This window comes from Panthera onca, chromosome A1 (assembly GCF_046562875.1).
Source record: "Panthera onca isolate mPanOnc1 chromosome A1, mPanOnc1 haplotype 2, whole genome shotgun sequence".
NCBI classification, from domain to species: Eukaryota; Metazoa; Chordata; class Mammalia; order Carnivora; family Felidae; genus Panthera; species Panthera onca.
The window spans coordinates 120,842,786-120,863,392 of record NC_138339.1 but is presented as its reverse complement, the minus strand read 5'-3'; the positions used below and the strand labels follow the sequence as shown (position 1 = coordinate 120,863,392).

General features: G+C 44.9%; 1 long non-coding RNA gene across 1 annotated transcript in view; it reads left to right on the top strand.

The window, feature by feature from the left end:
* Positions 1-17,320, top strand: part of LOC144616927 (uncharacterized) — a 35,863-nt gene extending 18,543 nt beyond the window's left edge. The window contains exon 3 of the long non-coding RNA XR_013556828.2: positions 16,254-17,320. This is a non-coding gene — a long non-coding RNA (uncharacterized LOC144616927). The remainder of the gene's footprint in view (positions 1-16,253) is intronic.
* The last annotated feature ends 3,287 nt before the right edge of the window (positions 17,321-20,607 follow it).

Here is a 20,607-nt window from a genome sequence, read left to right as displayed (position 1 = left end):
ACATTAAATCCCGTGTCCCAGGAAGGTGCCTCTAAGTCAAAGTATTTTGAGTCTTACGTTCTTGCCCCTTGCTCAAGAACCCTCAAATATAACCCCTGAGGGCCTTCTCTAGCTGTAGGTGATGCAGGCTAGCTAATTCTCACTGCTCTCATTGTATAATCGCTTTCTCCCTTAAGAAGCCCAGCATGTCCTGGAGTTTAATCCTGCTTATTGGGAAGTGAGGGCAGCTCCATGAGATGTTTTTGGGGAGAGACCTCTACAGCATCATCCAGCACTGGCAAGGGCTAACTCTAACCAGGAAGAAGTGGGCTACCTCTGCAGAGGCACCTCACGGGAGAGGGAGGCCTCCCTGTGGATGTGAACAAGACCAGAGCATCTACCCAGATGTTCCCATCCTACGTTTCAGGGTTTCCAGCCAGGGCTTTGACCTCAGCATAACAGTGAGTCCGGGCTGAGCTTGTACATGTCTCTGCAACTCTGAAGCTCCCAACAATCAAGTTCTGCTTCGGTTCCTCCTCTAGGTTAGCTTCTCTACTCCAGGAAATAAGGGCCTCTTTGTAAGCTACCAGATAAGCCCTCTGGCTGTCATACTTAGCCTTTAACTGTTTGTTTAACAGTTTGTTAATGACCCTCAGTTTCTCCCTGCTGGCAGAGCTTCAAGACAATTTAGCAATAACCAGCTAACTCTGCTGCCCTTATAGACATCAGCCACACTGGTCTCCCATATCGTGCAAATGCCCACTTCTTACCACTCCCATCAGGCTGTTCCCTTCCACCGGGATGCTTCCCCAGGCCACCACCAGTGAAACTTCAGCAGTGAGGTTGTCACCTTATGCCAGAAACTCTGTGCCCCGTATTCTATTCAGGATGGTGTTCTCCTTGCATTCATGGTGGTGAGTGAGGCAGTTCCGCAGCCCCATCTTTCTGCCTGCTTTCTCCAACCATTCCTGTGCTAGACTGGGTTCTAGAAGCAGATGCCAAGATGTGATGAAGTTCACAAGATTTATTTGTGGAAAATGGAGGGAGCAGGAGTGGGCAGGGGGAGTCTTCAGACCTTTTGTGTGTCTGATATCTGTTTAAAGAGACGTAGGGTGCACCTGGATAGCTTGGTCGGTTAAGTGTCCGGCTCTTGATTTCAGCTCAGGTCATGATCTCACAGTTCATGAGTTTGAGCCCTGCATCCGGCTCTATGCTGACAGCATGGAGCCTTTCTGGAATTCTCTCTCTCCTCTCTACCTGCCCTCCCCACCCCCGTCTCAAAGTAAATAAATGTACTTTTTTTTTTTTTTTTTAAGTTTAAAAGAGACCTAGGGAGGAAAGATGGTCAGGAAGAGTCTGACTGTGGAGTGGATCTAAGAAAGTTTCAGCCAGGCTAGTGGAGAGTTCTCAAGCCAGAGTTAGAGGAATCGTGCACTAGGACTCTGCTGTGCAGAGTCATTGCTGGGAGCAGTTCTGGAAAGCATTGGACCTACGGAGGGACCAGAGGGGCTGTCGGTCAGCTACACACCGCACCCTCCCCAGCTTCTTGCAGCAGCGTGAGAACTGAGCAGCCTTTTCCTGGTCTCCCAGGCTGCGGGTGCCCCGACTATAAGCTCTGATTGACTGAGCCCGGCAAGAATATGTAAATGCCCCGAACCTCCAAGCATCTGAATTGGAGGCCCCCTTCTGCCCTAGAAGCTCAGCCAAATGCCCCTCCCGGTCTGCCTGTTCCCCATCCCACCCCATGCCCATCCCTCTTACTGGCCCTGGGTACAGGCCTTGTCTCAGGAATGAAAACTGGAAAGGCGTGGGATTGTGACTTACAGTGATTGGTGATGGTCTCAGCTGCTCTGCCTTTGTGGACCGAACTTCTACCAAAGCAGTCATTCCTGGGTCCAAAACAGTCTTTTCCAATAAAAGAGAATCCCAATAAATAAAATGTATTGATTTATTTATTTTGAGAGAGAGATAGAGTGAGTGTGGGAGGGGCAGAGAGAGAGAGAGAGAGAGAGAGAGAGAGAGAATCCCAAGCAGGCTTCATGCTGTCAATGCAGGGCCCGACATGGGGCTGAAACCCACATACCGTGAGATCATGACCTGAGCTGAAAGCAAGAGTTGGACGTTTCACTGACTGAGTCACACGGGGGCCCTGGTTTCTTCCTTTCAGACTATGCTCCTCATCTCACCCCCATCCTGCCCTCACTTTCCAAGAATGAAATAATTAAGTCTCAAATGCTCCCATATGAACTCATTTCCCTGGACCTTTTCTCAATCCCAGGAAAAACCCTGGGCCGTAGGACTAAACTGGCTGTGTATAAGGGGGTGGGATGGGCACAGTGAGGAGGAGTGGTTAGGGGGGCATATGGGAAGCCCCGATCATGAAAACATGGTGTATTATATAATAGACCACTGTTCCTTGCCAGGAGGGTGCAGGCAATTCTATTTTTTCTAATGTGCTTAAGACCACTTGACCTGTCTCCAGATATTCAAGGAAGAGATCTTTGTGTCTTTGAGGCAAGAAAACAACTCTTAATGTCGTGCAGTGGGTGGACTAGGAAAAGGAAATAACAGGCAGTGTTTATGTCCCCTTGGGTGCCTCCAGCAGGCATTGGGGAGAGAGGAGGACGTGAGAGCGAGCTCAGTCTACCTAAGCACTTTGCTGTTGTAGCCTCTTCGGGGTGAAAACTATCCCTGCCCAAACCTCTGGAGGAAAGCAATATCCCCTTCCCTTGCCCTGTGGCCCTGCAGGACAGAACACCCTGTTCCCCCTTCAAGAGCAGGCTGCTGTGACTGTTCCCTTCCACAGTCAGGCTGGCAGCCCTTTCTTGTTTCTAGCAGCAGGACAAAGAGCCGATGCAGAATGACCTAGGCCGGGGGTTGGTCTTGGAGCAGGGGTTCTTCACAGACCTCACAGTCAAAACGGGTAAGGGCAGGGATGCCGATCACAAAGTGGAGCCACCTCTAAGTGTGAGGAGCGTGAGAGCACCACACTCTGCCACGGGCCCCAGACAGACTGGGAGCTGGCTGCCAAGCATCACTGGAACTCGGCTTCTAAATCTGTTGGTAGATAGATGATAGATAGATAGATAGATAGATAGATAGATAGATGATAGACAGATAGATAGACATAGATAGATGATAGATGGATAGATAAATGATAGATGATAGGTAGATAGATAATAGATAGATAGATAGATGATAGACAGATGATTAATAGATGATAGATGATAAATAGAGAGATGATAGATAGATAGATAGATAGATAGATAGATAGATAATAGCACCTTCTTCATATCCTTGTCTTGAGGTTTAAGGGGGAGTAAGGTGTGAAAAGTGCCCAGGTCAGGCCTGGCATTGCAATGTCTTACTAAACAAAAGTGACTGTGACAAGTGTAATCTACTTCCACAACTGAGATGTGTCTGAAATGTCCCATTACTTGGTTATTTTTGTAAAAAATCCAAAGAAACCCAACTGTACTCCCCCCATTCCATGAGGCTTTCAGGAAACTCAGTTTCAGTTGTTATTCCAGCTCCTCCATCCCCAGGTTTCACAGAGTGCCCAGGGAGTGGAGAGACCTCTGTAGGTGACACCACAGACAGATGCTTGGGTCTTGTCCAGGCACAGCTGAGCACCTGTAACCTGCTGACCCTGCATTTGCATGCTTCTCAGGGAGGAACAGTCCCAAGCTGGGCTTCCACATGTGGGTCCTGCCTCCCTGAGCCCACCATGAAGCTCTCCCCGTCCCATGCTTTAATGCCCCAGGTCTCCATGTGATCCCAGGGATCTGCAGGAGAATATCTCTAGGGTCCCATCACTCACCAGTCTGCAGATCTCCCTCTGCTGGAGAAAACCCTGCTCATCTCCCCCAAAGTCAGACCCCTCACTGTGTAGATCTGCTATGCCCCCTTCCATCTGGTAAGCTTGGTAAGATCTTCAACAAAGAGAGAAGAACTGGCTGGCTTTGGACAGTTTTTGCTTTTAGCTCTGTGTCACTGGGAGGTAGAGAGGGAGAGGGTTTTAGGAGACTGAAATACATATTTATTTACTTATGTATTCAAGAAATCTCTTCTCAGTGTTAGATGCCACTCTACTCCGTGAGATTCATTGGTGAACAAGTTCCCTCTTTCCAGAGGCTCCCATCCTAGTATGTGTGGGGGTCAGATCCTAAGTGCATAAAGAAATGTAGAAGGTGACCGTGCCTAGCATTAAAATGCTAGAAAGAGAATAAAAGAAAGTAATAGGATAGAGAATAGGGCAGGAGAATTAACATTTGGTTGAGTGGTTGAGAAAGGCTTCTTCAAGGAGGTGATGTCTGAACTGAGCCTCATATGCTATAGGAAGCCAGCCAGGTGAAGATGTGGGCAGAAGTGGTCCATGGGGAGGGAAAGGTCTTGCAGTGGGAAAGAGCTTGGCCTGTTTTAGAATCATCAGCGAGATGGCAATGTATGATGGGACCAAAGAAGTGTTTAAAGACCTGGTCATGACCTTTCAGCCACTGCAGGGAGTATGGATTCTATTTTAAGTCTGTTGCAAAGCCCTTAGAGAGAATGGGAAGCAGAGCAGTAACATAATCTGATTTATAGATATATTTTTAAGTTTATTTCTTTATTGAGCGGGGCGGGGGTGGGGGGAAGTCGGGACGGAGAAAAGGGGAGAGAGAGAATCCCAAGCAGGCTCCGCACTGTCAGCGCAGAGCCCAATGTGGGGCTCAAAATCATGAACCATGAAATCATGACCTGAGCCAAAGTCAGAGGCTTAACTGACTAAGCCACCCAGGCGCCCCTCAAATTTATATTTTTAAAAGATAACTTTGGCAGCTGGGCAGAGACTAGTTTGTCCAAGGGCGCAAGTGGAAGCAGGAGGCCGCTGAGAAGCTGCCACCATGGTCCAGGGGAGACCATGGCTCTCTGGTGGCAGCAAGAGAAGGCTGTCCTCCCACAGGAGACTGCCATCGGCGTTAGTGTTTTGATATTGCCTGCAAAAGAAGAATGACTTCCTTTCCCACTTGCCATAAACATTTTAATTATCCTCTGTCTCATTTCCCTTTTTATTTATGAATAAACATATGCATTTCCCCACCAAGTTATTTTAAATGTTATGCTCTGTCAGTCAGATTAATTTGTGTTTATGAGTACTTTTGTGACAGGCTCTCTTTTTCCCAACTTCCATTCGTGTTGGGTATTTCAGAACCTCACTCCCTTCTCCTGCCTCTCTCTTGTTGTTTTCTTCTTGTAAGGCTTGCATCTGGGCAAATCCTGTCCCCATTTTGGGGTAAATTCCTCTTTGTGCTGTTAAAAGAGAAAGTGAGGCATATTAAAAACTTGGAGAGTTTATTTGGGTGAAAGTCTGTTGGAGTCAGGCAGCTCCAAACCGGAAGTGGTTGTGAGAGCTCCACTGACTGGAGCCGGGGAAAGACTTCGAGAAGGTACAGAAGCCAAGGGAGGAAGGTGTTTGGCCACAGCTCAAAGCCTACTTGGCTGTCTGTGATTGGTCGTCCTTAGGTTTTGGTTTCGTAACCTGGGGGCATATGCTTGCTTAGAGTCTGGTTTGCTTGCTTGCCACCAGGCATCAGAGCCACCTCAGTGTAATGTCTCCTTATTCAGTTAGCTTCCTATCTAAGTAAAGACTGCTACAATAAAAATCAGGCATACTTAGTCATAACCCTGCATTGCTTAAGCACCTATTGTATGTCAGGCACCAAATTAAAAATTTGCCTCATATAGTTCTCATGAGAGTCCTATGACGTGGGTGCTTCTCCTGTGCCCATTTTACAGAAAGAGCAAAGCTCTGGGAAACTAAGCAGATGTCCCCGGGCCTCGTGCTAGAGTGGGAGGCAGAACCAACATCCAGACCCAGGCCGTCTGATTGATGAGCCACCTCACCCCTGCCTGCCCCATGGCTGGTTGGTTTAATCTTAGCTGACCCAGTTTGAGAGCAGAAGGACGGAGAACTATGTGAGCATACACTATATACACTTCCTTTCTCTGTGCCTAAGTGAAGTAAACAACATACAAATTCAAGTTCTAATGCAAATAAGCAGCTATTTGTTGGCTGAGTGAAGCCTTTCGGGCATTTTCTGTAGCAAGTCTGTGGCTCCGAGGGTGAGACTAGGCCTTGATTGAATGTGACGTTGCTGTCAGTCCCGATTTGTGCTTACAGATGAGTGATGGTCCCTGGAGGCCCCATGACACTTGGATGCAGCCCTGCCAGGGCTCCTGCACACCGCACCTCCCCTCTACGAACACAGAGCTGGTGCAGCTGCTAAGCCCATCGGGCCTAATGACTGTCTTCATTTTCATGCCTGGCCATTGTTAACGACATTTGGCCATTGCACACACACGCACTAAATAGAATTAGGATGTACTGGAAAATGTGACTTCTGCATAGGAAGTCACAAATCCAGAAATTGCCATCTGGATCTCATGTGGTCTTACACAAGAAGGCAGCTTCTCAAGACAGCACATTTCGGGGGCAGCCGGGCAGCTTCCTCTCTGTCCTTCCTGCCCCCAACTGCTGAGCCCAGCTCTGTGACCTGGGTGGAGTAGGAGATGGGCCCATAGATGAAGAATCTACGCCTGTGCCTTCCTTGTTCTCAGACCGTGACCACTAACAGGCCGGAACCCTTCGCTCTGTCTTTGCTGATGCTGCAGTGAAGGCTTCTTTTCCCTTCTCAGAGACCTCACTGACACCATCTCCCAGTATCACCTTGTGTCTCATTCTCTGCCTAGACAGAGCGCCCTTTAATTGTTTCATGAATTTTATCGAGGCTGGCATGGCTTCCCCGAGGACGGCGAGTAGGGGGCCGGCGAGCGTAAACCCTCGCTGGCTGTTACCCATCACCACCGCTGCCCCTCCTGTTGCTCCTGCTACCGCTGCTAATACCACCACTGATGTTACGACTGCTGCTCCTACCACTACTGCTCCCAATGCTACTGCTGCCGCCGCCACTGGTGCAGAAGGGAAAGGAGACTCAGGAGTCAAGTTGACCCAAGTAAAGCCATGTTGGTGTCAGGCTGACCCTCAGCCTGAACGTCAGCAGGTCATAAAAAGAGTCACAAGATCCGACCCATAGGAGACCACGAGACCTCACTCCCTCCGGCAATAAAAGCCACAAAATTCGGCCATTCTTAAAATTGTCCCGTGTGAGGAACTGCACAGCCTTAAGACAGTTGGAAAAACTACCCACCCAACATAAAAAATAAACCCAAAGTTAAAGAGTGAGCCTCTCCCTGCACAGTTACCTGGTTTAAAAAAAAAAAAAAAAAGTCATAAAACGCTTCGTTAGAGGCCAAGGGTGGTCCTCTTTCTCATCTGGGAGGAGAGACCACTACTTAGTCTGTGAAGGAGCTCCTTTCTCCCCCCTATACTTAGCAAATCGTTGTCCCTTTCTCTAAATGGCTTGCTCTTGAACTTTTTCTTGTGGGAAGTCGAGAGCCCTGGTGGTGGTGGGCCTCAGGCACCCCCTCTCGGGGCCTCGCCCATCAGGCATCACTGCCATTCATCCTGTTCTGCTGCTGCTACCGTAACCTCTGCTGCTATTACTACTGCTGCGACTCCTGCCTCTACTGGCAACAGGGTTCGTGCCTTCTACACCTCTTATATTCTGGAAGACTGCTTGGTGCAGAATAGGCGTTTGTTGCACACTCAGCAGCCTGGCTTTATGTTTCCGTTTCACCACTGGTAAAACACCCATCAGTGATTCCCAAATACTACCTTTACATAGGAGCGTACCATCCGTGTAGTTACTGTTCTCAGTATTCTTCAGACCCGTGGATCACCTTTGTTTTACTTGATTTCTTTTACAATCTGTTTATTACATCAGTTCCACAAATGGAAAACCCAGCACCGTATGCATGAAGTCGAAGGAAACTTTAAATTTTTTTTTTTTAACGTTTATTGATTTTTGAGACAGAGAGAGACAGAGTGTGAACAGGGGAGGGGCAGAGAGAGAGGGAGACACAGAATCCGAAACAGGCTCCAGGCTCTGGGCTGTTAGCACAGAGCCTGACGCGGGGCTCGAACTCACAGACCGTGAGATCATGACCCGAGCCGAAGTCGGACGCTTAACTGACTGAGCCACCCAGGCGCCCCTAGGAAACTTTAAACCTCATTTATAACTATGAAGAACAAAAATGTTTGTCCTTGTGCATCTAAAAACTTCTATGTCACCTATGAAATCCGACATTGATGTCTGAGTTTACCAGAAGGGGATTGGAGCATTGACTGTCAATGCCCTTTAGACCGTACTACGTTTTTGTGTTCTCCACCCTTCTTGTTGCCGGAATCTGCACCCCTGTGCCTAAAGGCTTTTTTCAGACATAGAAGGCCCCTCTGCCCTGCTCTGGCAGCTGCCAGGGAATTCACCTTCTGAGGATAGCCTGAACCAATGACTGATGGGAATTGATGTGAAAGTGGCCCAGCTTCCTCACTGCCTCTACCCCCCCCTCCCCCCCCCCCCCACCGTGGGATACTTCTGAGGTGTGCCACTTACACTGATGCCCAGAGTTTCCTAGGAAGGTTGAGTCCCAGGCACTTGCTGCAGTTGCTGACTTACTAACACACCCATTGTTGACTGCCTGCCTTTTCTCTGTCACCTCCCCAACCCTTTCCCAGTGTCCCTGTGCTTCCTAAATGAACTACTTGGTCTGCAGCCCTTATTTCTTGGTCTGCTCTGTGGGGAGCCCAAACCAAGTCAGGGGCTGCTTGCAAATCGGTGGATGATGGTCATTTTCCCATTCACTAACTGAGGTTTCCATGATGTGTGCTTTCCACAACCGTGCACTGTCTCTGCAGATTTATCAAATGGTCAGTGGGAGCAAGTGTGATGTGCGATCATATTTTGACAAATGTTTTATCCAGGTAACATTTTCCTACCAAAGTAACCACTTGAAAATATTTTCCACAAAATATTTTCCAGAAATTGAACCAAGTCTAAACAGTTTCAAGCTGGCTCTTTCCTATACACACAAGTCAACACAAGACAAAACTTTTATTTGGATGATGTCCTCCCACGGAGCAGTCAGTATGCTCAAAGCCTGGGGAGTTACTAAACAGAGAGATTGGTTGTACATGAAGTTACTTAATCACTTTGAGAGGCTAGAGATAAAGGAGATATTCACCAAGTATTACTATCATCACAATATTGTAGCTAATTACTAATATTGTAGTAATATTGTAGTTCATTACAAATAACTACTAATAACTAATTATCACAATATTGTAGTGAATTACTAATATTGTACTAATATTGTAGTTAAGTACAAATAATATTGTAATATTGTAGTAATATTACTAATATTGTAGTTAATATTGTAGTTAATAACTTCAAAATCCTCACACTTTTGTCACTGTGCTCTCTTTTAATTGAACCCTCCACATCAAAGCTATGCCATTGTCTCCTGCAAGATCTCAGTCCAGGGAATGAAGTAGCACCAAAACCAGCTTAGGTTGAAAAGGCGACTTTCATACTTTGCTTTGTGGATCTAGATGTTACTTATTTTCTACTTTGCCTCTTCAGAGACCAATGTCATCAGGGCCTTAGTTTCCTTCCAGCTTTCTGATGTACCATCATTACAATATGGTCGTTGACACTTCACGCCTAGTGCAAGGACGTTGGAGTGCTGTTCCCATGTCAGAGGCCCAGGAACAGGAAGAGGGGCCAAGTGCAAATAGGGCTAGCTTGTTTGCCTGTTGAACTGGCCCTTCCCTTATAAGGAACCAGAAGTACAATTTAACAGCTTCCTTTCACATCTCATTGGCTTGAACTGTGTCACATGGCCACCCACTTGCAAGGGAGGCTGGGAAATGTAACTTTTAATTGGATCTTCACCACCAACAAAATTAGAATACTGTTAATACGAAAGAAGGGAGAATGGATCCTGGATAGGCAGCTAGCTTTCACTTCCAGAGAATGAGGGTCAGAGAAAGCACCTTAGAGGAAGAGACATCTCAGCTATGACCTACAAATGAAGAATTACCTATGCTAGTAGCAGTGGGAGAGGCTTTCTGGGAAGAGAAATGGCAGTGTATAAAAGAGGGAACGGAGAGAAGAGAAAAGACCTTAGCTCTCCAGGTTGAGCATCCCAAACCAAGCAAGGTGAGTCTTCCAGACCTTTCCCTGGCTTTCCATAGAGAGGCATGAGGACTGTAGCCAAATCATAAAAGAATGCTGAGCAGGAATATTAAGTGTCTATTCTCAGAAAGTGAATATTATATATCACCGTTCCTCCATGACTCATCCCTTCCCAAATATCTTTAATTTTGAGGGCATGGTATTTTTTCCACTGTGAGTATGAAATGGTGGTCCCTCTTCCTGCCAAAGTCCTCGTCAGCTTTGTTCTGGACTTTGGAAAAAAGAAATCCTGTTTCCTGTCCTTTGTTTCCTGGCTGCAGCCTCTGGTTCCACCCCCTTCTTGGGCTCACAGTGTCTATTTCCGCCTCAGATTCTCTTACAAGCCCCTAGATCAGTTTTCTTTTCCTTAGTTACTAGTTAGTCGTGTACAGTTATCAAAGAAGAAAATAACTTCTCTCCATCCAGGTTTTTTTTTTCCTTTCCCCGTGGATTACCTTGTTTTGTTTTTTCTTAAATCAGTTTCTCAGACTCTGAACACAGGAGGAAACTAAGCAGGTGTTGAGGGCCTCATTCTCCTGGGGAATATACTAGAGCAATGTTGTTTTGAGACCAGAAATGATGTAATCAGGTCACTGGCAACAAAACGAAGACAAGGAAAACTCCAGGGTTTTAGGCCTTGGGTGGGGAGATTGAGAGATAGAACACTGTGGCCAGGAGGTGGAATCAAGTATGCCCTGTCTAAGAGAACAGCTTCCAGGTTTGCATAACTTCTTCTGTTTCTAGGCTAGCTGACCTTAGGCAAGTTATTGGACTGCCCTAAGCTTTAGGGGTGTTTGTTTGTTTGTTTGTTTGTTTTCATTTGTAGAAAAGGAGCTACTAGTTTCAACCTTCAAGTTGCATGGGGTAAATAAAATGATAGATGTAAAGTGTTTGGCATATCCCCCCTAGAAAGCACTCAACAAATAATCATCATTGTTACTACTAGTACGATTTAGAGCATTTGTGGGTTTTTTTAATTAAAATAATGATATTCTTCATAACGTGTACCAGACTAGCATTAACCCTGAGCCCTCCCTCCATGGAGACTTGAGGGACAGATAATAAACTCCTGTGAGTGAGGGCTACCTGGGTGGATGATCTAACCCCAAATGTTCTCAGTTTGAGGTTAGCCCCAGCTATCCAACTCACCTGGGAAATGCCTGAGGGTGAGGAAGAGACAGCCTGCTCTGGATTCTCTCCAGGGCGTCAGTGGGTTAGTCTATTGACAGATGAGGAGAATTCCAGCTGGAAATACAGATTTAGGAATCATGATTCTCTCCCTCACAATGGCTTAGAGGAGTATCGCTTTGAATCTTTCCACCAGTCTGTTAAAACTATTTGGATGTTGACCGCAGTTCAGAGCTTCGCTTCTCTAAACCACTAAACCACTACCTTCTGGAAATTGTTGGCCAAGACGAGAGGATTTAGTAGGCACGGTTCCGGGAGTGTGTCTGTTACACAGTCAACTGCATTTGTATCTTTTCCGTATCACGCAGGATAGGCTAGGGTATGGCAGTAGAAACCAAGGGCCCTAAAATTTCAGGGCCTTAAAACAAAAAAGGTTATTTTGCTCACGCTGTATGTCAAGATCAGTGTCCTCTCTCCCTGACAGAAGGAAAAGGGACACATAAAATCCTAGTCTGATTCTTACAGACTATGGCCCACCTTTCATAGCCCCCGTTCCTACAGCCACACCAAACTTCAGCAAAGCATTCTCCTGTCCCTGTGTTAGTATTTCTCCCTCTCAAATGGTCCTGCCTGTAGGCAGTGAGATCTAAGGGGTGGTCTCAAGCCTTTGAAGTTGTTTGGCTTGAAACTGTAGAGGACTGACCAATGATCTAATGAAAAGGAAGCAGGATGGGGATTTTTGAATGCCTGCTAAGAGCCTCTTTTGAGAAGGCAGTAATGTTTCATCTGCTCACCAGGTTCAAAGCCAAACCTGTTCCATGCCTGACAATTAAGCCTTAAAATAGAAATGGAAAGTTTGGACAATAAAACAGTCAAGGTATATATAATAGCCATGTTGCTTCTCCTTGACATATGGTCAAAATAATCTTTGTAAGAATAGTGGGTATAGTAAATATAATAGGTTATAATAGGCTTAGTAAGACTACTAGGTTATAATAGATCTAGTAAGAAAAATAGATATATTGAACCTTTTCCAAGGGAGAGCTCAGGACAGAACTGTCAGATAAATAAGTCTATATAGCTTCATTGCCTTATTCCTAATTAATTCTGCTTATAATTTAGAAGTTGAGAAAATAATATACATGGTTGAAGGATGAGTTCAGATCGCACCTGCCACTTAAATCTCCAAGAACGCATTGGACAGTTAGACTGTCTTGAATGAAATATTTAAGTGAAGCCAGCAGAGATATAATCAAGCCACCATTTATTGCCTGCTTATCATGTGCCTGGCACCAGGTTACACATTCTATACCAAAAAGACATTTTACCATTCTCTCAACAAAGGGCGGGACCATTGAGGCTTTGAGAGCTTACGGTGTTCTGCTCAAGGTCACTTGGCTAGTACGTGGCATAGCCAAAGCCTGATTTTAGGTTTGCTTGAATCCAAAGGCCAAACTCTGAATCAATAGCAGTTAACTAATGAGACTTCACCTAAGGGAACCAAAAAGGGTTGCCAGGAAATTTTGAGTGGCTGTATATGATATTTGGCTATTTTCCACATTTGAGGAACTGAGGCACAAAAGGGATTTACACAATGATATATAGCAAGTTTTATATCAATCAAAGATTAGCTCTAGTTCTGAAAGTAATAAAATAAACTTATGCTCCCAGTCCTCAATGGAGAGCATGATAGCTGGATTTGGGCATTTTGTGAGGCAGCTGGCCTTAGGAAAAGTATGGTTGGTATTGTAGCCTTTCAGCTTCGACTTTCTCTGTCAGGTTTTTAGAAACTTCCTCCCCCAAACTTAAGCCAAAGCATGACTGTGTCTAGAAATGGGACTAGCTTTTCTGGAAAGGAAAGCACTGCACAGGACCCCAAGTTCAGAATCATGTGTGCTGGAAGAAAAAAAAAGTTTTAATAATTACTTATTCTTGAGAGAGAAAGAGACAGAGCATGAGTGGGGGGAGGGGGGCAGAGAGAGGGAGGCACAGGATCCAAAGCAGGCTCCAGGCTTTGAGCTGTCAGCACAGAGCCCAACACAGGGCTTGAACTCACAGACTGTGAAATCATGACATAAACTGAAGTCAGATGCTTAACCAGCTGAGCCACCCAGGTGCCCCTTAATCATCTGTGCTGTTTAAAGTCTTGGTCAAACTTTTAAGTTGGCTGAATTCTCTAAGGGTAACTTGGAATTTTTATATCCTGTGAAGGGGCCTCTTGACCTCCTTTTCTCTAAGGTCTGGGGACCCTATAAGATAGTCATTGATGTTACAATCAATTTTTGAGCACCTCCTCTGTGTGCCAGACATGAGCTGGTGATACCGTGGAAGACAAAACAGTACTTGACTTCAAGGAGCTTATAATTTGCTCAGGAAAACAGGACGTGTCATGAACAGTGAGACCAGTTGCCATTTTACTTGAGATGCAGTGCCATATTTAATACGCTTTCCAGTGATGCTTGAACCAAGCAGGCACTTTCCAAGTAAGGCAACAGGGCATCGTGGAAGAAATGCCTGGGGACCGATGGGGTTACACCAATAATAAGTGATTGAGTTCATTGGTCATTAACCCTATTCCTTAACCTCACTGAGTTCAGTTTCCCCTGCTGTAAAATGGGGATGATGATAATACTAACTTTGAAGAGCCATGGTAAAGATTAAATGAATTAATGCATCTAAAACCTCCAACAGCATGCCCGGTTCACTGGAAGGACTCAGGAACTGTTCCTAGAATCATAATAACAAAGATGCCAACAAAACCAAAAGCTAGTAATAACTGTAACAGTGAGTTGGGGGAGGGGACAAAATAGAGGCTGCTGAGAAGAAAAGATTCAGTCACCGAAGCTATTTCCTCGGCAGTAGTCACCCCTTAAAATGCATATTTGGATGCAATTTCCAGCCGTCTCTTAAATACTTAAAGAGTAGGCATCTTCTTAAATTGGTGTGTAAAAAGGGTAAAATGCAGCTGAAGGGGAGCTGGTTTAAACTGAAACCAAACTCTTTTCCTTTTTCTTTTTTCTCTTGTCCATTCTTTCCCTAAGGTCCAGGACAATGGACCTCATTTAGATAAAAAGTATTTACCCAAACCCTGGTTCCATTTAAGACATTTTGGCAGGACAGTGAATAATCCCTTCTCTCCTTGAGGAATTGTCACTCTCTATTATTGTCTATTATCACTGGAACAAAGATGTCATTATTAAAATAAATTCTTCCTGTAGAATGGCCACTTTAGTTATAAGAGCATCATTCATAAAGGCTTTATAAGAGTGCAAGCTCTGACATCATTATCCTATAGAACACTATCGAAGATCTCAGTTCTAGGATCTGTTAGGATTCTTTGGTGGCAAGCAACAGAGCCAACCCTTGGTCACTTAAGCAAAAGAAATGGGCAATGGCCTTGCTCCTAGACCCCAAGGAATAGCTGGCAAGCCAGGTTTCAGAAAGCGCAGGAATCAAGATTGCTCAGGGAGCAGGAACTAACAGATAGACTTTTGGGGTCACTCATGCCAGACGAATCAACTTCACTTATTTTCAGTCTCTGTTTCACTTGTCTCATTTCCTGAGAGAGAAAATCTGGTTGGCCAAACGTGGGTCTGAGGCCCTGTGGTCAGCCAGGGTGCCTCAGAGCACCTTGACTGACATTCCTACCAAGCCTGCCTACAATGGGAGGGGAATAGTTAGGTGCCTGGGGAAACTGAGGTACTGCCACCAGAAGGGGTACTAGGTTAATGAGAAGGTAACAAGAGTTTTACGCTACAGAGAGCCTCCGAGGTAGAGATGTATTGGGCAAATTACTTACGGGGAAACTGAGGCACTGAATTAAAGTACAGTAGTCCCCCCTTTAGATGCAGTTTCAGGTACCAACAGTCAATCGCAGTCCAGGAGCAGATGAATCTCCTTCTGATTTAACGTCAGAAGGTCAATAGTAGCCGAATGCTATGTTGCCACGCCTGTGATCATTCATTTCAACTTCTCCTCAGCACACATTTTATCATCTCATATCACCATCATCAGAAGGGTGAATACAACACAATAAGAGAGAGTGAGAGGCCACAGTCACATAACTTTTATTACAGCCTATTGTTATAACTGCGGTATTTTATTTTTAGTTATTGTTGTTAGTCTCTTACTGTGCTTAATTTATAAATTAAACTTTATCATAGCTATGTATGTATAGGAAAATAACATAGTATATATAGATTTCAATGTTATACGTGGTTTTAGGCATCCACCGGGGGTCTTGGAGTGCATCCTCGAAGGATAAGGGGGAACTTCTGTAGTTTGCCTAAGGGGTCACATTTAATGGCAGAAATAAACTTTTTGATTCTTACCAGCCAAATAGGAATTCTCTGCTCATTTTTACCAGCTTGCTAAAGCAATGGTTCAGAGACCTGGCAGTGCATCAGAATTACCTGTGGAACTTGTTAAAAATAGAGGAGCTGGGTTTGGCATGAGGCTGGGGCATCTGTATTTTTAATAAGCTTCTCATCTGATTCTATTTACAACCAACTTGGAAGCCCACTACATCGAGTTTCCATAGGATCCATAGGATGTAGAAAAAGGACATCGTAGAACTAAAAATGGGATAAGGTGATTTTAGGGAAAGGAGTCAGGTTTGGTGATAAAATTTTTTTGAGGTCCAATCAGTGCTAGCTACCTTCATGGTTTGGGATTAGCGAATGTGAGGATAAGGAGAACGTTTCCCTGTTTATGACAAGCCTGGGCCAAGGGGATGAGGAAGTTTAGGCTATTGTCCTAGAAAGCACTTACAACTGAGCTTCACAAGGCACAGGGCTGGGCCCTGCTAGGGCCCTCCTGACAGCTCGGTGCTGGAGGGGAAGGATCAGATTAGCCAAGTGCTAAGATCTGGAACACGGGAAAGGGTTGGGAAACAGGCTTGAGCTGGCACACACAGGAAAGGGATTGGTTACCTTTATCTGTTTGTCTCAGCACAGCTGAAGAAGACAGGCCACCCTAAGTGTATCAACCAAATTCCTTTCACTAGTTTTGATCAAGTGTTCTTTCCTTCCCCAGTGACTCGGAGGAGGCAACTCCGTCCCCAATTCCGGGGTAGAAATTGATCAGCCTACATATTCTCTCTCCTAAGAACATTGTTTCTTCTGGCTCTCGACACTGTCAGGTTTGACTGAGACTCCTAGACATCTGGCTACCAGCCTGCTGATGAAACTTACCCAGAAGCAGAGAGCAGAGCCAAAGGAATTGCAGAAGAGCAGTATGAGAATATACTGTGGATACATTGATCTATCCCTGAACTTCTTATTATGTAAGATGATAAAATTTTCTGTTGTTTGTTCTGGCTGTCTATTGCTATGAAATAATTATCCCAAAATGGAGTGTCTTAAAACAGCAACTATTTTATTTTATTTCACAATTTTGTAGGTCGGAAGCCAAGCAGCGTTCAGCTAGGTGATCCTTCTGTTCCATGTAGCATCAACTAAGCTCACTGAGTGGTATTCAGCTGGCTAATAAGCTGGTCTGAAGAGTCCAAAATGTCTTCCCTCACATATTTGGCATCTTGGCAGCGATGGCTGGAAGTCTACACTCAGCTGAGAGCTTCAAGCAGAACACATCTATGTGGCTTCTCCAGCATGGCCATCTCAAGGTAGTCAGACTTCTTATATGGGGCTTAGGGCTCTTGGAGAGAGAAAGTTCTAAGAGACAGGAAGTGGAAGCTGCCAGTCTCTTCAGGCCCAAGCCTGAACTGGCACAGAATCACTTGGGCCATATGCTCTGGGTCAAAGAAGGCATAAAGGCTGTCCAGATTCAAGAGGAGGTAGCATAGATTCTACCTCTTGATGGGAAAGTTTCAAAGAGTTTATGACTACCTTTAATTCTCCACATTACTTAATTCAATTGGAGACAGGTTTTCTGTTATTTACAGACAAAAGGATCCTAAATAATTAAAGAAATTCAAGGTTCTTTCAACTCTGGGAAGAGATTTCTTCCTGTTTCTCTTACACAGGGGTCTGTAAACTTTTTCCACAAAAAGCCAGATAGTAAATATTTTAGATTTTATAGGCCACACAGTCTCTCAACTCTGCCAATGAGGCATGAAACCAGCCATGGAAAAATATATAAATGAGTAAGCATGGCTGTTTTCCAATAAAAATTTTATTTATGGTCACTGAAATCTGTATTTCACATAATTTTCATGTGTCATGAAATATTATTCTTCTTTTGCTTTGTTTTCTTTCTTCCCCCCAACCATTTAAAAATATAAAAGCCTGGGCGCCTGGGTGGTTCAGTCAGATAAACATCTGACTCTTGGTTTCCACTCAGGTCATGATCTCCATGGTTTGTGGGTTCAAGCCCCCCTTTGAGCCCCATGTTGGGCTCCGTGCTGACAGCGTGGGGCCTGCTTGGGATTATCTCTCCCTATCTCTCTGCCCTTCCCCTTCTTGTGTGTACTCTTGCTCTTTCTCAAAATAAATAAATAAACTTTAAAAAAGTAGCACACAGTTCACTGGTTTTACAAAAATAAAAATATAAAAACCATTTTTATAATTGTGGCTGTACAAAAAAAGAAGGCAGGCCAGGGCCATATTTTACTGACCCCCTGCTCTAACACATCAAGCTTGCTCTAAGCTCTGGGCCTTTGTCTGTGCTGACCCTCTGTCCAGAATAGTCTTTTCTGTGGACCTCACATGGCTTGTACTTTCTCTTTAGTTGGGTTTTAACTCAAATATTACCTCTGCAGAACCTTCTCTCATAACTCTTTCTAAAATTATCCCTTTACCTTTTCTTGATAGCACTTATCACTGCCTGAAACTGTGTTCATCTATTTGTTCATGTTTATTTACTGCCTCTTTTCTACCCTCACTCGAATCTAAATGAAGCAGGGATCTTGTATGATTCTCCTCTGGATGGCCTTTACTTAGCACAGTGCCTGGAAGGCAGTAGGTGCTCTTTAAAGATATGTTGTGTTTGAGTTAAATGGTTACAACTCAACTCTCTGGGGCTTGACAGGAACATAAAAGACTGCTCAGTTTCTACTCATTGATGAGTAGTGAAAGCAGAGGAAGGAGGTCATCTGCACTGGGAAGTGTTGATCCCTTTGTAATTTCCCTGGGTTTCAGGCAAAAGCTGAAGGAAAAATTCTTCTCTCGTATAATTTGGAAGATAGCTATTTTCCTCTCATGGCAGATGTGAATGACTTACCTTGCCTGTTTAGAGGCAGGAAAGGGGGAAACATCCTTAAACAACCTTATTTGAGGAGGGAGAGTGTCATCATGTTCATTGTAAAATGGTGTTTGAAAGCTGGATTCCTCTAGACCAATAAAGTATAATTTCATAGACATTCCTGAGATCCCTGACAGGAAATGGCAAAAGTCCTGTTCTGGGTGGCACAGCAATAATAGAGATGACAGAGGTGGGGATAATATCAGGCTAAACTTGTCCTCAGCGGGGGAGGAAGGAAAAAGCAGGAGCAGGTGCGGCATTCAGGACAAGAAGGCTTGAGCGTGAATAGTGTATTGGTGGCATTGGGCTGGTGGCCAGAGCCTAGCAATTGAGCCCCAAGCTTTGGGGCAGAAGTGGCTTCCATCCAGTCCTTCAGCCCTGCTTCTACTTATTAAAACAGATTTCTAGGGTAGAAAGAGCCCACTAGAAGGGAACATGATAAACAGGAAGTGTCCATGGGAAGCAGTGAGGGCCACGGCCTAGTGGACCTTAGGATGTGGAGCTTTGTGGCTTTAGTGAGTTCAGGTGAGGAACAGAGAGCTGGAACAGAAGGCATCAAGTAGAAACAGAGAATAAGGCTGACACTGAAGGCAATAAGGGGCTGGCCTACAAATGCTGAGCACAATGTGGGCTGCATCCATATGCTAGCTGGGCTAAGGGAGTGTCTTTGACTTTAGATTAGTTGATTCTCTGTTCGTGGATGAACAGAAAAAATAATGATGCATTTATGTCTCTCATCTGGACTTTGTGGGCACAAGTAGGGGGAAAGCTAACAAAATGTGACTAAAACTTAAAAAGGGAATTGACTGTCTCATATAACTGAGAAGTATAGCATAATGCTAGCTAGCTACGGGTATGGCCAGATCCAGGATCACAGTGTCTTTGGTGTTTGGTCAGTCTCTCTCTCTCTCTCTCTCCCTCTCCATACATATATCTTAGCTCTTTTTTCCATTCTCAGACAGGCTCTCCCCATGATATCATGGTTCACATTAGCTCCTGATATGTATCCACATATATCCATCCATCCAGCTTCAAGTTCAACAGAACACCTTTGGCCTAGTTGCTCTAGCAAGTCCAAGAATTCTATCTTATTGCCTCTGATTGGATCATGTGCCTGTGCATGAGCCAGTCACTGAGACCAGGGCATCGCGGTGCTTTTTTGATCGAGCCTGGGTCCCATGCCTTCCCTTTAAGCCCAGTGTAGTCATCTCTACCCACATCACCTGGACTGGAAATGGGGAAGAAGTGGTTTCCCAAGAAAAACTCAGGTACTGTTATCATAAGAATGGGGTATGGATGCTGGGTAGGCACAGAAGAAAACAAAACAAAAAACAAAATTAGATGTCTACAGCTAGAAATCATCATACTCACACAGCACTGACCAGAAACCACCACCTCTGTCATTAGTAGATGAATATAGTACTAAGTAAATGATGCCGTCAAGCCCTGGATATTCAGCTGCTTCACAATGACAAAGTTACATCCTCTGGTTTGAATCAGCATTAGGCAGTTAACACCAAGAATACAAAATAATCATCATGTGAGAAAGTGGAAGTATTCAAACTGATTTAAAGCAAAAGCACAGAATAGCACATATTTGGTAATGAGGTTTGGTAAGCAGAAATGCACCTATTGCCCAAATAACCCTTGGATTGCAAGGTGACAAAGGTCTAGGAAAAAAAAGAAAGGTTTTTTTATTTTGGGTCTAGGTTGTCTAGATGCTGCTACAGTCTCCCTGCCTCCAAGCAAGTCTATTTATTTATTTAAAAAATTTTTTTTTAATGTTTATTTATTTTTGAGAGAGAGAAGGAGAGAGACAGAGTGCGAGCGAGGGAGGGACGGAGAGAGAGGGAGACACAGAAACTGCAGCAGGCTCCAGGCTCTGAGCTGTCAGCACAGACCTGACACAAGCCTCGAACTCACGAACCATGAGATCATGACCTGAGCTGAAGATGGATGCTCAACCGACTGAGCCACCCAGGCGCCCCTCCAAGCAAGTCTTTATAGTATCCACACTCTCCTGCTTCAGTGGCTCTCTGGTGCTTTTTGAACAAAGACATGGTCCTTGAAGTGCTAAGTAAAATTCTCTCTGTCCTGCTCTCTCCCTTCCTATCCAGCCTCACCTTAAGAGTAACTTGCCTTGAATGTCTGTGGTTTCCTGCACTGTCTTTACACTGTAAAGATCAGG